This window comes from Zeus faber, assembly GCF_960531495.2.
Source record: "Zeus faber genome assembly, chromosome: 4".
In the NCBI taxonomy this organism is placed as follows: Eukaryota; Metazoa; Chordata; class Actinopteri; order Zeiformes; family Zeidae; genus Zeus; species Zeus faber.
This window is the reverse complement of record NC_137191.1, coordinates 10583184-10596248: the sequence shown is the minus strand read 5'-3', so window position 1 is coordinate 10596248 and position 13065 is coordinate 10583184.

The window sequence follows — 13065 nt, the reverse complement described above, 5'->3', positions numbered from 1 at the left end:
CTGGGCGCCCCGTGGACACGCAGGCGCGGCGCTCATTTGGTCGCGTATGTGCCCACTCATGGCCAATTGTGGTGCAGCATGACACAATGGGACACTGGGGTTTATGAGATTCGCAAGGTTATTGTTGAATATGCAATTGGGCTCAATCGGTGCTTTATGGTACTGTGGGGGTTCATGCACAGCATGCCGCTGTTTATAACAGTGAGCCTGCTGCACTCCCATCTGGGCACGGAGGTGGACAAATGGTCTGCGGTGCGATGCGGTCTGTAACCGTGTACTTTCCGGCTGCAGACGCGGGACAAGAACGTCGTCCCGCTGCTGCTGCCGCCCCATCGCCGTGGTGGCAGGGCACTGCTGTGGCCTCACGCAGAACCCGGAGTGGTCCTGGGGGCACGGCTGCCTCTGCTGCTCCTGTGCGTCACTGGTGGGGCGGAACGCATTCCGGGTCCAGCCCCGTGGCTTCTGCTGACCCTGGGAGTTTTGAGGAGGAGGAGGGGGACGGACACCCCCTCTTCACAGCTCTGCGGCTTCGTCTCCACCGCGCGCCTGCTGCCTCACTGGGAGGAAGCCGCACGGGGGATCCCGGACTGAAGCGCCTCCCGACTCTTCTTCTCCTGGTCGTCATGAGGCCCAAAGCTTTACCAAAGGCACTGGCGGTGGACACCGGGGTGTCGAGCAGCATTGCCTTGTCCTGGAGTCTAGTTATAACCCCAACCAGAGTGACCGGCTCAGCGCCATGCTGGCTCCCATGCAACACATGATAGCTTGAAAGCGCATCGGGTGAGACAGAGAGAGAGAGGTCCGTGGCCTTCCGCAGCTTCACCAGGATTCTCTCGTCCACTAAGGCCGAGCCAGCGAGCTCTGCCAGCAGCTTGGCCTGGTAGCGCTGGAGTAGAGCCTGGGCTCCGGTGTAAAATTTCCCGTCCAGCGGGCGAAAAACACATCCCTCTCTGCGATTCCTCCAGGATTTATGCTAATGCTTGACACGGGAGGGGGAGCGAGGGTTTTTTTTTGATTTCCTCCTTCCTTTATGGTGTTTTTTTATGTGCAAGAGGAAACTAATACCACCAATGAATCCCATTGAGCGGACAAAAAGTAGTTGCATGTTAAAACAAAGTAAGGAGCAGAGAACTTCAATTTCACTAGTTTGATCCTTAGCAGAACCAGAATTCCAGCTGTTCGGCCAGAGCCTCATATAATGATGATAATCTTAAAACTGGTATTTCAACCCAAATGGATTTAGAGGTAGGGTTAAACATTTCCCTGGAAATATAAATTGTAAACTCAAACTAATTAGACATTGATTACAAATTTTCCAAATTATTGCCACTGGGCTGGTTTACCACAATCTGACGGAGCTAGACAGCTTGCAAACAGCTGTTTTTCTGAACCACAACCATATCTTTCAATTTTCTCTTCAATTCAGATGCACACACCATGAAGTTCCTCTTTGCCACAGGAGGTAGTGGGAGTTTATACTCAATGCCAAACCATCCCTTCCACAAAACTCATTGTCGGGGATGTGATAGTAACAAACCACAGCGCATCCAATAATAAGAAAAGTACAAGACTATTTATTCGCTTAAAAAAAAAACGAGCAGCTTATTTGGCAAATAATAAGAGTTATACAGTAAATAGAGTAGAGCTGTGGTCCGAAGAAACGTCCGGGTCAAATGCGGTGAGGTATATCCTGGAATTGTATTGATCTCCATTTCCCCGCAAGGTTGAAATCCATCCTTTTTCCTGCCGAACAACAGGTCACAAGCATCGACCAGGAGTGTCGGAGGTCAGAGGAGGTGAGAAGCTGAGATCTAAGGAACGGGAAAGTTATTTTGTCGTTGGTTGTAATTAGAGACGCGCGGCGCTCCTGCCAAGTGCCTTGTCCTCTAAGTGTAAGAAGCCTGAACAGAAAGAAGGAGGAGGAGGAGGAGAAGTGAGAAATAAAGAAAATAATATACAAGAGCATACAGAAGGGAAAAAGGGGGGAAAGCGGGGTATAAAGGGAGAAAGGGAAAGGCCCTGGTATGCAAAGTGTCTATCCGTCCAAAAATCCTAAGCTACGGCACAGTTTCTGCACCACACTCTGGTGTTATTACGTTTTATTACATCTCTGTCTGTAATAAAAAAGGGAAAGGGACTCCAACACGGGCGTTTGTTTTGGTGCGCTTAATGATCGGAGTGAGGTCGTGGTTTGACCGTATATATAACTCCAGTTGGCATCGATTCATCCAGCTTGATTGGCCAGGTATCATTCATAAGCTTACACAACCCCATGCGAGTGGATCAGAGAATGAATAAAACACCACGTATTTACAGCATATCGGAAGGCGTGCTTTGGTTGTGCTCTTTCTTCACTCGCTCGTTCTTCTGAGTGGCGTTTCTTAGCGATGCCAAGGTACACTTGGCACAACTTTCAACCTATTATGTGGAAGGATGGAAGCTATGAAAATAATGTACTGTGATATCAGACCACTACAACCTGAAAACACAATAAACCCAACATTAGAATAAATCATGTTTACATTTAATTATATTGATGTTTTTTTTGTCCCAATACACATAAATCATGAGTTCATCATAACTCCAGGGAGCAAGGTAATAATTTTCTTGCAAAATGACTCGCCAGCTCCAGTTGCTCAGAAACCTTGGCGCCAGTAATTCCGTCCTCGGTTTTGCTGAATAAAAAAATATGTGCTATCTGTTTTTCTTATTGGTTGAAGAATTCAAGAGACGCGGCACTTTGTTAAGCCCTGATTTGACGGACAGGTACAACTCATTATCATCAACGGAGCAATGGAAATCTGGGTTATTAATATGTATGGGGGAGCCTTGTAGAGACAATCTCTGAAGTACAGTCAGCACTCCCAACCCAGGACCCTCATTTATCAAATGGTTCCTATTCCTTTTGCAAAATGTCTGTGCGAGCAGAGGGATTCTGTCAAACTTTCATATGCACACCTTTAAGTACCTTTTCTTGATAAATCCCTATCTTTTTAAATGACTCTGCGTGCGCACAGTGCTTCTTATTAACACATAACTTTTAACACGTAACTAAAAGAAACCATAAAATACCATGCTAAGAAAGCCTCCCAAAACACAGGTGGAAAGGTAAAAAAGAAAGTCTCTATTGGACATCTGGCAAAAACATAGATAGATTTTGATTAACAGTAACCTTTTATGTTGACAAATTGAGATTGTTTCATATTTCGATTCTTTCAGGTATTTGTTTCATTTCTTAGCGAATATATTTCTGTTTGAGGAAAAAAAAAAGACATGACACAAATGACAAGCACGCATGACTGTACAACATCGGATCTTCTCAATTTCCCTCTGGAATGTAAAATTTTGCGTAAAAAAAATCTCAAGACGTCGGTAATTATGTTTTTATATAATTTGCTTTTGTGCAACACTACTTGAAACTGTCCCACAAAAATCCAATTAAATGGGCCTTTAAAACAAAATCAACTGATGCGGCTTGTGCCAAATTTTGACGCCAAAGTAAATGGCAAACATAATATGTTTGCCATTTACTTTGTTCTAAAAATGGCATATTATGCCATTTTATGGTCCGACCTTGTAAACATCTGTGGAACCTTTATAATGTAACTGGGTGGCCTGATTGCTTTGATAACCTCCACCAGAAATGTCAAGCACATATATCTGTTTGAATTATAGATAATGTGAGTCACAGACCAGAATGTTTTCTGAATGGAATAAGTGCAAAATCCAAATGGAGCAGCTAAATGAGGGTTAGGGTCACATTCTTAAAGCAAGTCCCCTATTAAATAATGTAACAGTTAACACTTCAAATGGAAGACATGACCTGGACATTTCCACTTCTCTGTTACATGGCACACACAGAGGTGTGCATAGATTAAGAAGTATTTACAAACAGACTTGAATCTTTGACTTTGTGTGAAAATGTTTGCAGACATGCACAGTCAATGTGATTGCATGATCGATAAACATGTCGACATGAATGGTATCATCAATATCAAAACGTTACCGTGATCTAAAAGCACAAGGACAGGATAAAAAAAAAATTCTCTTTGAGAAGGGTGTGATGAGTTTTTTTTTTTTTTTTCAAATTTTCAACAAAGGTAACCAATGCCTATTTTATAGCATTGTCATTCAATAGGCCTTAAAAAAAACCCAGCATTTTAAAATCAAAAGATGGAAGCGGAGCAGAAAGCGACTTTAAACAGATACAATTTCTTGACCAATGGCTTCAATGGCTTCATCAAAAGACTGAAGAGAAGAGTCAGTACAGTGGATACAATATCCACCAGACAGAGAGCAAAAGAAGGTACGACAGCTGAAGGTTACTTCAAGGGAATTGAAACAGTGATTGAATCTTAGTTTGAAGACCTTTACTCCCCAGGAAACAAACAGTGAAGTAGTGGTGAAGTAGGGAGGAAACACATTCAGGATAAACACAAGTGAAGTACTTTACAGTATAAACTGGTTTTTAATGGGTGACGGTTAGTGAAAGTAATTATGGTAGAGTTTAGACTCGCTCATCATCATTCATCTACAAGAAATGCTCCCTACAATCGGGGATTAAACCTTTGGCAAATAAATAAATAAATAAATAAATAAATAAATAAGATTGATATTGCAGACATTACCATATTTTTCAATTTGGACATCCCGGAAGGGATTGAAGTTCAAACTCATTGATGACTTCAAGGACTCCCATGAAATCCCCCATTGTCAGAGAAGGCCAAATGTTTCGCTCCACTGCGATCAGGTGAGCCGCAGTTTGAGAGAGCTGAGTTAATTTTTCTTGTCCGACTATTAGTGCAATTGTGGTACCATTGTTATCGCTCATTTGAGATGGATTGATAGATGGATTCATATCATCCATAGATCAGCGGTCATTATTCAGAAATAACTCTACACTCATTGCCTCTATTGACCAACCAGGATTGAGTATTCCACAGAGCCGTGTAATAAGTCGTAATAATTTACATTATTTATGTACAGCCCTGGTGACGCCCCCGTGCCCTCACACAACCTCTGCCCAATCAATGACCTGAGCTTATCTGCTGTTTGCTTTACGATCTTATAAGCACAACAAGGGCGGCGACAGGTGGCAATTAGGCCTTTTGGTTCAACACAAGATATCGAAAAAAAAAATATATATACAAAAAAAGTAATGGTTCCAAAAATTAAAACACATAATCACTCACATGCACGCAGGCATGCACGCACACGCACACACACACACACACACACACACACACACACGCACACACACGCACACACACGCACACACACGCACACACAGCTGCAAATCCCAAACAGCAGTGCTCTTTTGTAGCAGTCATGTCAGTTAATCCATAATCTGTAATTGAGGGAGTGTACAGCAGCGATGAATCGATGCCTCCGGTGGAGAGGAGGGCGGTGCAAAGCGCTAATGATGCAGAAGGGCACATTGATCTGCTGGAGAAACATCAATTACACTCTCTGGTTAAGCCTCCATACCCCCTAATTATGGAACTAAATCTTCATTATTTGCAGCGTTGTGCAGAGTTCTATCTAACTGTATGGTTCTTACTATCCATCCATCCATCTATCCATCTATCCATCTTGTAGTTACATGTGCCTATATTGCATAATTGTATTATTATTAGTAGTATTATTTTGGAATCATAATATTCTGTTCCCACGTAATTTGGATCTGACACTGTGTGTGTGTGGTGTGTGTGTGCGTGTTCAGGCATGTGTGTGTATATACATATCTATATATATCGTTTTATATTATCAGTCACTAACTCTCGTTTACTTTATATTGTGATTATAACTATTTTTTCATTCTTATCTTGCATTGCCCAGGATGGCACGGGGAATAATCATGTATCTAATTGCTTAGATGACACTTGCTGCACTGTTATAAAACACATAAGAACTCTTCGCAATTATATCCAGGTTCACAGAAAGAGAAAAGATGCAACAGCTGCTTTTTATATATTGTTGCCATTACAAGTGTTTTTAGTGCTCAAAATGCACCTTTTTATTCTCTCAATATTGGATCAATTTAAAAGATGCTGATGCCAATCACTCTGGTTGACTTTCAATGATCAGAAGATAAGGTTATTTTAAAAAATACAGTAATTTTCCATTGAATTAAGACTCTTATTTTCATTTTCCAGTTCAATTCATTGATTAAATGTTCCATTTTGTATGTTTAGTCCAAAGTCTGTTGACATACAGTATATTGTCCCCCCCCATACATTCCAGACAAATAGTATATAACAACAATATCATGTATATAACACAATATATTTGTGTTAATCATCTACAGTACATAAAAGTCACACATCTACATGATAAACAAACATAAAGTTAAATCATGCCAGTGTGTGAGAACCAATATAGGGATGTTAAATGTGCGTAATAAATATTTTAACACCATGGTGCAGATGTGTAATTGAAGATAGATTGAATGTGCATTCTTGCAACATAGAAACCGGATATTAACAAGAAAAATGAATCACGTGCATGAATGCAGGTTGGATTTTGATAAAATGTGCAGGAGAAAAATCAATAAATAACCCTTGGTTAGTCAATAAGTAAACAAAGTGTAAACACCATATGTATCTCAGCATACTGTATGCCTGTATATGAAAGAGCATATTCATATAACAGAAAGTTATATGAATATGCATATAACATAAAGTCAATAGGGAGCTTGAAAATAAAAAAAAGTGTCGATACAAGGCCTACTCACATGGGGATTATTAGAAAAAATACAAATAAAAAACACTGGAAGAAAATGAACTCACTCCCTGGATATCGCACACTTTGGGAAAGCAAACAACAGCAAAAACAAACAAAAAAATCCCAGTGGAAAAGAGCAAATACCTCAAAATTACACAGAGGTACAGTACATTACAGTGGAGTATTTGATTAAAATAACTTTCCTCCACTGGGATTCACAGTGTAATAATGGCCAACATCTAGAATTTGTGTCATTACTTTGTGTAAAACTGTATTATTATATCCATTGTAGGCCTTTAGAGGATTCAGACTGTGGGGGAATTACAGAACAATACACACCGTGATCCGCCATTCCCTTAAGAGCCATAATATCTTTGCATTCTCAGTATTTTAAAACGTATTTCATACAGTACACACAGACAGAATACAATGAATATGATTTTCTTGCTTCTGGTAGACTGAGCACTGTTAGTTAGCCTCCGGAGATTGATGAAAGGAGAAGAATAAAAAGCATAAACCATTGTTTTTCCCGATCCCCTTTACACCGGAAACTCATATGGGAGCAGTGACAGGACTGTGTAATCACAGGCCCAAAGCAATTATTAACATACTGAATAGATTACAATTCCAGTTCCGTCACTCTCAAGCATCCATCCATCCATCCATCCTTTGGAGTTACACCTGACCATATATGTGCATGCCCCGTCTCTGCAGACAGATAGCCCCCTGGGAAATAAGAACAGACTGGACTAAACTGGGCTAAGATCTGACCCAGTCTAAATATCACAAACTCCTGTCTTTAAGCAACACATCACCACATCATGGAGCTGTTAGATATATGAAGTGAGAGCCCCAGGAGAAAATCTTATTCATTATTATTAAATTATTAACAACCAAATGAATAGACTACTACAATTACTAATAATCACTGGATCACATTATTGAATAGTGTTATTGTGAATTGCTGCTACCTATTCCATTTTTCTTTTTTTTTTTCTCATTGTATATGTAGCGCTTGATAGTTTGTATTTATGTTTTGCAATTTACTTACTACCATTATTACTGTTGTATTAGTACTTAGTATTACCCATTCTTATATGTACATTATTGAGATTGCAAGAATGAGCGTTTCATCACCATTGACACATCATTGACACTTGCTGTTCTGTTCTGCACGAGACAAGATTTAATGGTGCTGAGGCTGGTACACAGACAGTATAGAGCCGTGGTTCTCAAAATACTCACACTACAGTATAAACAGTTCTGAAGGTTTGGACTAAATCATATCGAACAAAAAAAACCCTGTTCTTTTCAGTGTTACAAATTGAGGGGGTCCTTGAAATGAAGAAGATTGGGAGCTGCTGTTGTAGAGATCACAAAGTGATTGCGCTGTCCGTGGTGCTGAATAAATGGCTTCAGCCTATTGCTTAGATTTTGTGTCAATGCAGGTCTACAGTCGGTTACTGTGGGGAGATGGAAGGAGGCTAGAAGTATCTGAGATCGAGGTTAGGGGTGGAGGGGTCGACAGAGACCAATAAAGAGATAGATATAGATATAATATGAATAGATATTTAATTTCTTTCTTTTGCTTAATTCAATTATGTGTACGTGAGGGCATGCATGGTGTGTGTGTGTGTGTGTGTGTGTGTAAACAAAAACAACAACAACGAGTGGAGGTCTGGTGTTGTCTGTAAGCAAGATTCTTGCCACAGTACCCCCTTTACAGTCTTTGTTTTCTCTCTCTCTCTCTCTCCCTCTCCCAATGCACTTCCTGACCTCATTATTTGTCTTCTGGATAAGCTACACACTTAACTGAGTTAATTACTATTAAACCATGAAAGATGGTGCGTGGGGGGGGTGTGTGTTATGTGAACCTATCCTTCCATTGGTCGGCTTTTCAGCATGATCTAATCCAGACATATTTCATCATTGTCCCCCCTCTCGATTGTTGCTTGCACACGTCTAACGTGCATTGTTTATCTACGACATGTCATCTTCTGCCACCACATCCACCACCATCTCACTACCACAATGTCAATTCAGCGTTCTACTCTGACACGTAAGCAAATGACAATGAAGACGTTGTTATTATGGGCAACACATTACCAGGCGAGCGAGGCACTCAATTACTGTATCTTCGCTGACAACACCGCTCCATATTAAAAAAATTGCCACCATTCCCCGGGAAATTCATCTGGCTTTGGATATACGATAGAGGTGAACATCCTCATTAGGTGCAGAAGAAAATCAAATTTGAGAAAAATAACATCTGACACGCGCGTGGGTGCGCACACACACACACACACACACACACACACACACACACACACACACACACACACACACACACACACACACACACACACACACACACACACACACACAAAAACAGTCAGTGGGAGGGTTGGTGTTGTGCCAGAGCTTGTCCTGACGGCGACTCGTAGCCTTGCCTTATTAGATTAGGGCTTTCAGAGAGCGACAGCCAGGTGCGCAGAAAGAGACCAAGACAGTATATGTATCCATTATCCATGGAAAGCTGCATATTGCACACAAACACATGAGCACTCAGCCAAGTGTTTGAGAAAAGGTTGGTTGATCTGCAGTTAAACCTGCTCTAATCTCTCCGCAAAACAAGAAACCAAAAGAGAAAAAGACCCAGATTAGGAAAGATAAGAGCATGTAATACATTCAGGTGTTACAGCAGTAGAAGTTGACTTAACAGTGCCAGGCAAAAAAGAGATAACCTTTTTTATAAAGATTTTATAAAATAATATTCTATATTTCAATGAAATGTTCCTATCTTTAATATATGTATATATAAGAATAGAAATGCACCGCTAACTCCGCTGCCACACAAATAGAACCTCGGTGCGACAGTGCTATTTGCTTGTATTTAAATTAGGTATTATGCATGGATTTGGTGCAAAATTAGTCCTTCAATGCAAATGGGCCTCGTTCCTAATGGCCACACACAGTGAGAGTCATATTATTGCCGTCTGCAGAGAGCATTGCCGTAACTGCACGAGACCAAAACAAAGGCGGTGCCGTGCGATCATCTGCAGAGAGCTGATGCAACTGACGCACATTTATAAGGGTCTTGAAAAAAACAACTAAAAGTCATAGGGAATAGCGATAAAGTGGTCCAAATTGGCGTTGAACCACAGATGACCTTCAACATGCAGAACCATGGACAGCTCTGCAGGGCTTGGCATCGGGTGCAGCAGCAGCCCAGAACTTTGTAGAGCAAAATATATTAAATCAACTGTCACCATTTCTGCATTGTAATATTAAGATTCAGTGAGAACTAAATTTTCTGAAGCAAACATTTTAATATATATATATTTTATTTATGGAATAATTGAACTGTGTGGAAAGAGATGGATTTACTCATACTATTTCAATATTTTATAGTCACCACAAATTAACCTAAATATACTAAGTCAAACCGGGGGTCCCCTACCCCCCGCTGGATAATTCCCATTATTTTGCATAATAAATGTGTATTGACTCTCCAATGGAGACCCCCCCCCCCCACTGACACACAGATTATTCACTTTGCCACATGGATCATTGCGTTAAGATGCAAAACAAGGGCAAATTGCACTCAGCAGCAACATTTTATGGGTTTCATTACCTGGATGCATTGATGCCCATGGGGCTAAATTAAGAATTGTCACACACAGAGTCTTGGTTCTCTCTCTCTCTCTCTCTCTCTCAAAACTAGTGGGCCACCCTTGGCCTCCAGAATTTCTTCACTCCCTCTTGGAATGCTTCCATACAGGTCCTGGACTGTGCATAGTTGGATATTCCACCATTCTTCATGATAAACAGCTTCTAGTTATTTTAGGAATGAAGGAGCTTGAAAACTACTTTCCACTCTTCACTCCAGATTTTACCATAAAAGGTTAAATTATTGGATCCAATGACTCCCACAAGCATCCTGCCCATTACCATTACTGTTCCCTCAGCATGTATAACTGATGGCAACAGACATTGTGTGTTGGAGACTTCCTTTGGCCTTTCCCAAATCCAAACCCATCCGGATGTGGGAAATTAGGTGTATAATGACTCAGACCACATTACTTTTTTCCCTTTCCTCAGGGATCCAGGTTTTGTGCCTCCTTCCCCGGGGCGTGTGCCTCTGCGCTTCTTTTTCCCTTGCAGTCCCCTTTCGATTGGATCACAGATCAACTGATTGAATTCTGTGGTGATCTTTGAGGCTGTGCTACTGTTGCCTTTATCCACTATCCTGTTCGGTGCCTGTCGGTGAGCTTTGAGTTGAGCCTCTTTGCTGATGCAGTTTGTTGATGTTTGGATACAGTCTTTTGTGTGGTGTTCCCCTTGTTCACCCCCTGCACAAACATGTAAATCCATACAATACGTAAGCGTATTGGAAAGCTGGAATTACTTAGCAATGAAATGAGCCCTGATGGTGGTGGGTGGGGAGGTGGAGGATTCTAATATATTAATGATAAGTTGAGCATGACTGCAACCATTCCTCAATGTTTAATGAGCACTGAATGCCCTGGGGCAGGTTGCTTAAGGCTTTAGTGGAGATGCCTTCTCTTTTAACTCACCCAGTCACCTCCGATTAAACCTCAATCGCCGACGTCTCTTTGACGCATCCTCAAATAACCACTTCCTTCCTCTCTCTCTCTCTCTCTCCACATACACACAGATAGTTTACACACTTCCCCATTAGAGGTGAATTACTATCTGAATTAGGGATGTTGTTAATCCTTTGATGGTAAGTGAGCAGGGAATATCCATTACCAGTTAAACCTTGTGACCCAGGCAGAAGAACACAGGGATTAGAGCAGAGACTTGAGAATGAAGGGGGTGTAATGGAGGGAGGAGGGGAAGGGGGAGGAGGAGGAGATGGAGGGGGTTGGATTTTCATCCCTGATGTAATCACTGAATTCAGTGAAAGTCGGAATTGGGCAGTTCACTTCTGGTGATTAGCTGGCATGAACCTAACCGGCACCCAGGGGCTCCTTCTAATTCCTTTCAATAATATTTGAATTGTTCTTAATTATGTAAATCCCATCCCATAAAATCAATATCACAGTATAACAGAGTGTCAAGCAGAGACGTGATGTGCAGCCCTCCCAAGCCGGAAGCAATAGGATTCCAGTTGGTTTGAAACCAGGCCGTGGAAAGCAGCGGTTAATCATAATAATGTAGTGACTAAAACTACATTTAGTCACTTCTGGCATTATTCAGAGGGTCCCAAATGTTCTTTTATGGCAAAGACCCATTGGTAGTGGAAGCTCAGTACCTCCTCCCCGAAAAATAAGTTGTCCACACTCTATTTGCATGTAGCAAACTGTAGTTTGGATGAAGTGCAAAAATATAACGTTTAAACGTAAACATTACTGAGAAAAATAAAACCCACAGGGTTTTATAAGTGAAGTTGAGCTGTAAAATATGAACTGAGTTATCAGTGAGTTTGACCCTTTCCCGAAGGTCATAAAGAAAAATATGGCTAGGACCGTCATTATATTTCTTTTTTATTTATAAAAAGGTGGGTGGACCGGTCAGGAGCCCTTATAAATATGTCGTTTATGGATCTGAATAGCTTTTGGCACAGTCTGACCTCACACTAATTAAATTCTCCCACATCGTACCCTGCCAGGGAATTGTGGAAGGGAGCATCGAGGCAAGAGATGCCGACCGAATTAGCAAACCGGTGAGCGGGGCTGGATCTACCGTGGCACCCTCCGGTCTAGACAGCCTGGAGGTGCTGGCAGAGGGGATGATGTGATATCTCTCCATCTTGGAAAACTCTTCCCGCCCCCTCTGTGATAAGGCTCCGTTTCAAGTGTTGCTCGCAACCAGTAACCATCCCCTAATGCTGAACCCCTAGCTACTGCAGCAGCTCAATTTCCCCGCGGGGAAAAGTAAAATGTAATCCAATCCAATGCAAATACTTCTAAATTATACACTACAGATGCGGCCGCCAGAGAATGGCCGGCTGGTCCTTGACAGGCTAGAGAGGGGTCCGTGCTTATTTGAATGGAATGAATGTACGTATCTGGCTGGCAGCCGGCTGGGGGCGTCCATTCTCAGTGGGTGGTACTGTTTATACTACTGCAATCAGTGTTTGGAGCCTGGTTGCTATTATGACTAGAAGCACCTACAGGTAGTAGTTATACCAGCTCTATTAATATTCCTACAAGTACACTAGTCTTGCTAATACTACAAACACTACAGTGAATGTGGTGTCAGAACTACCAACACTACCGGTTCGACTAGCACCAACGAACTACTGTAACTTCCGCATTGTCCACTTTCTCCGTTGCTCTACCTTGTCTACTCCACCCTCCTCCACTTACATGCGTC